This window comes from Rhincodon typus, chromosome 2 (assembly GCF_021869965.1).
Source record: "Rhincodon typus isolate 14 chromosome 2, sRhiTyp1.1, whole genome shotgun sequence".
In the NCBI taxonomy this organism is placed as follows: Eukaryota; Metazoa; Chordata; class Chondrichthyes; order Orectolobiformes; family Rhincodontidae; genus Rhincodon; species Rhincodon typus.
In genome coordinates this window covers 6435304-6440055 of record NC_063333.1, presented here as the reverse complement: position 1 = coordinate 6440055, position 4752 = coordinate 6435304, and the positions used below count along the sequence as shown (strand labels likewise).

At 42.3% G+C, this 4752-nt stretch overlaps 1 protein-coding gene across 1 annotated transcript in view; it reads right to left on the bottom strand.

Annotated features, from left to right (window-relative positions):
- The window catches only part of naprt (nicotinate phosphoribosyltransferase), a 113899-nt gene that overhangs the window by 30532 nt on the left and 78615 nt on the right, over positions 1–4752 (bottom strand). The gene's annotated exons all lie outside the window — the stretch shown is intronic.

The window sequence follows — 4752 nt, the reverse complement described above, 5'->3', positions numbered from 1 at the left end:
GCTGACGTTTCGGGCCTAGACCCTTCATCAGAAACGTCAGCCTCTCTGCTCCTATGATGCTGCTTGGCCTGCTGTGTTCATCCAGCCCTGCACCTTGTTGTATCAGAACTGGTGATGAGACAGGATAAAGTGGTTGACTGGGAGCAGATACCTGTAGCAAAATCTACATTTGAGCTAAGGGAGTCTTTCAAAAATGAAATACAAAAGTGCAGGGTCAACATGTTCCTGTAAAGGTGAAGAGTGAAATCAAATATTCCGGAGAACCCTGGATATGGAGGTACATAAAGAACTGGATAAGCAAAAGAAGGGAGGCTTACAGTAGATACCGAGGGATCAGAACACTAGAAGCCGTAGAGGCAGATAGAAAGGGCACGGAGTTACTTAAAAAAGGAAGCTAGGAAAGCAAAGAGGAGACATGAAAAAACACTAGTGGGTAAGACAAAGTACAATCCAAAAAGCACTTTGTAAGTATATTAGGAACAAGAGGATAATCATGGAAGAGTAGGCCCACTAGGGACGCAAGCAAAACTATGGGTAGAGCCAGAAGACAGGTTTTAAATGAATAGTTTACATCTGTATTCATGATAGAGAAGGATGTAATGTAACACCACTATTTAAAAAAGTGAGAAAACAATTATTTACCGGTTAGCCTGACATCAGTAGTGGGGAAAACGGCAGAAGCTATTACAAAAGATTTAATAGCAGGGCACTTTGAAAACCACGGTCGGATCAGATTAATAAATGCTAGCCACAGGGTGTAGTTCACATCATAAGGCTTGCAATAAGATCCCACATAAGAAAATAAAATTAAAGTGCATGGGACTGGGGTTACTGTAACATGGATAGGGAACTCGTTGGCAGACAGGAAACAGAGAAGGAATGAAAGGGTCTTTTTCAAAGTGGCAGGCAATGACTAGAGGGGTACGGCAGGGATCAGTACTTGGACCCCAGCTATTCACGATATAAAATGACTTAAGCGAGGAAACTAAACATAAATCTCCAAGCTTGCAGAAACATAAAGCTGGGTGGATGAACCGTGGAGAGGATGCAGGGATCCTTCAATATGACTTGAACTAGGTCAGCAAGTGGTCAAGCACATGGCAGATGAAATACAATGTGGATACAGGGGACCTTGATTTACAAACATGTGACTTACGAATGCTTATACATAAAATGGCGATTCCTTGCAGGATTGTAATTTTACGCATCTGCCTTACGATCACTTCCTGTATTTACACACGGTACTTTATATTGTCCTACATTCTGTACTCAAGTCGGAACACATCGACTGTGAGCAGACTCAAGAATGGAACCCATTGGCCCCCAGGGACTGCCTGTAATTACAAGGTTTATCCACTTCGGTGGCAAAAACAGGAAGGCACATTATTATCCGAATGGCAATAGATTTGGTAAGTGGGAGGTGCAATGAGTGGCTGAAAGTGAACATTCAGACACAACAGGTGATGAAGATGGCAAATGGTACATTGGCCTAAATAGCAAGAGGTTTTGAATACAAGAAAAGGGATGTCTTGCTGTTATCATACCCTTGGGTGAGACCACATCTGGAGTACTGTGTGCCGCTTTGATCTCGTTACTTTAGGAAAGATGTTCTGGCTATGGAGGGAGTGCAACAAAGGTTTACCAGACTGATTCCGGAGGTTGCAAGATGAATGTATAAAGAGAAATTGGATTAGAAAGGGCTATACTTGCTAGAGATTAGAAGAGCAAGAGGGAAATCTCAGAAGCCAATAAACTAACAGGACTAGACAGGGTAAACATGGGAAGGATGTTCCTGATGACCAGAGTCCATAACCAAGAGTCACAGTCTAAAAACATGGGGAGGGTGTTTTAGGGACTGAAAGGAGGAGAAATTTCTTCACCCAGAGAGTGAGCCTGTGGAATTCTCTGCCATAGAAAGCAGAGGTCAAAGAAGGAGATAGATACAGTTCTTAGGTCTCAAGGGATCAAAGGGTATGGGGAGAATGTAGGAACAGGGGACTGAGTTCGATGAACAGCCATGACTATATTGAATGGCAGAGCAGGGTCAAAGAGGTGAATGGACTGCTCCCATCTACGTTTCTATGAATTGGAATCAGGGAGAGGGTCTGTGATATAATTCAAAAGGGAGGATGTATTATCCAATTTTAAGCCTGCTTAAACTGCCAGATGTGGAGGAGCTGTATCCTAGGCTGCTGTGGGAGACCAGGGAGGAGATAGAAGGGCCCTGATGATTTTTAAATCTTAGACCATAAGACATGGGAGCAGAAATTAGGCCATTTGGCCCACCGAGTCTGCTCCGCCATTCAATCATGGCTGATAAGTTCCTCAACCCCATTCTCCTGCTTTCGTCCTGTAACCCTTGATCCCTTGAGACCTAAGAACTGTATCTATCTCCTTCTCTGGTCACTGCTAAATGGGGTTGCCCATTCATGACATGAGAGGAAATTTGATTTGGTGTATGGTGGGTCTTTGAAATTTTCTTCCTCCAAGGCAGTAGAAGCAGAGCCTTTTTGGAATATTTTTAAGGCAGAAATGGATAAATTCTTGAGAGTGGAAGGTCATCAGGAATGTAGGCAGAAATGTGGAACAGAGGTTACATTCTGATCTGCTATGATCTTATGGAATAGTAGAGTGGTTCAAGGGGCCAAATGGCCTATTCCTGCTCCTGATCTGTATATTCATATGTTCCCAATATCATTCATGATCAGCCCATAGCATCTAGATCAAACTCTGAACTATGGAAGCAACGCTTTTTCCATGTGCTCATCTTAAAAAGACTTGCATTTACGCAGAAGCTTTTGCAAGTTTCTGGATTATTGATTAGTTTTGAATCTTACTATTGTGGAGAACGTACTAGGCAAGTTGCACGAGGCGATGGCCTAGTGGCATTATTGCTGAACTGTTAATCTAGAGACCCAAATAATGTTCTTGAGACCTGGGTTTGAATCCTGCCATGGCAGATGTTGTCATTTAGATTCACTAAAGATCTGGAATCAAGCATCTAATGATAACCATAAATCTGTAGAGACCCAGGTGGGTTTTCACAAATGTCCTCCAGGGAAGGTGCCATCGTTACCTGGTCCAGCCTTCCATCCATTGACTCCATCTATACTTCCGCTGCCTCGGGAAAGCAACCAACATAATCCGACCCACACCCCAGTTATTCACTCTTTCACCCTCTTCCATTGGATGGAAGATACAAAAGTTTGAATACACATGAACAGATTTAAGAACGGCGTCTTCCCCACTGTTATTACACTTCTGAATGGACCTCTCTCTGCACCATCTCTGCAGCTGTAACACTGTATTCTGTACTCTGTTCTGTTACCCTGATGCAGTTAGCATGTAATGATCTACTTCCTAGGAGGCATATTTTTAAGTAGGACGAGAGAGATTTAAAAAAAAAAGACATGGGCAAATTATCTTTTTAAAAAAAAAAAAAGAGGGTGGATCAAGTGTAGAATGAATTTCCAGTGATAGATGCAGGTACAGTTACAACATTTAAAAGACATTTGGATAAGTACATGAACAGCAAAGGGATATGGGCTAGAAGCAGGCAAGCGAGACTCGGTTAGTCTGGAAATATGTTTGTGTGGACTGGTTGGACCAAAGAGTCTATTTCCATGCTGTATGTCTCTATAACACACAAACTACTCTTTAAAAACAGTTGCCCCTTGCATCCTTTTTAAATCTTTCACCTTTCAGATTAAATATATGCCCCCCAGTCTTGAAATCACCCACCATAAGGAAAACACACTCTGCCATTCACCTTAACTATACCCCTCATGATTTTAAAAAATGATACCAAGGAATGAACTAAGGAAGGTTGTTAAAATTGTATAAGCTTTTGATAGATGAGAGAGAAAGGGCATGTTTCCACTTATAGGAAAGAGCAACCCTGAAAGCCATCAAGATGATATCTAAGCAATCCAATAAGGAATTCAGGAGAAACAATAAGTATAGATAACTTCTAAGAAGCAATTAAATAAGCAGATGAGGGAGAAGAGAATAGAAGGTTTTGCTGGATAGTTAAATGGGGAGTATGATATGGAACGGTTGGAATGAGTAGCCTTTCACTTTTGCTTTTTTAAAAATTAGTTCATTCATGACAATGTAGGCATCATTGGCCATTTAATGACCATCCCTAGTTCTTGAGGACTTGTGGTAAGCAGTCTTCTGCATCAAATGGACTGCAGTAATTCAAGTATTGTCGGTAAGGAGAGGGAGTAACAGTATTTTAACCCAGTAACACAAGGAAAGGTGAAATGTTCTCATTGGGTTTTGGAGTAGATTTGTAGCTCGGGTTGTGGGTGTTGAGGTTGTTGAATTTGGTTGGCTCCCCGAGCTGGTTTCTTGTTTCGCAGATGTTTCGTTACCATGCTTGGTAACATCCTCAGTGCAGCCTCCGATGGAGCCTTCATCGGAGGCTGCACTGAGGATGTTACAAAGCAAGGTAACGAAATGTCTGCGAAACAAGAAACCAGCTCGGCGAGCCAACCAACTTCAACATGTTTTCATTGGTAATACCTTGCATCATGTTGAGCGGTATTATCACCATACTAAATGGAACAGATTTCAAATAGATCAAGCAAGTTAAGATAGAGCGTCCATGAGGCACTTATGGGCCATTCGCAGCAGAAGAACCTCAGGGCCTGGCATATACCCCACTCTACCATTACTGTCAAGCCAAGGAATCAAGCCTGGTTCAATGAAGAGTGCAGAGGACATGCAAGGAGCAGCACCAAACGCCTA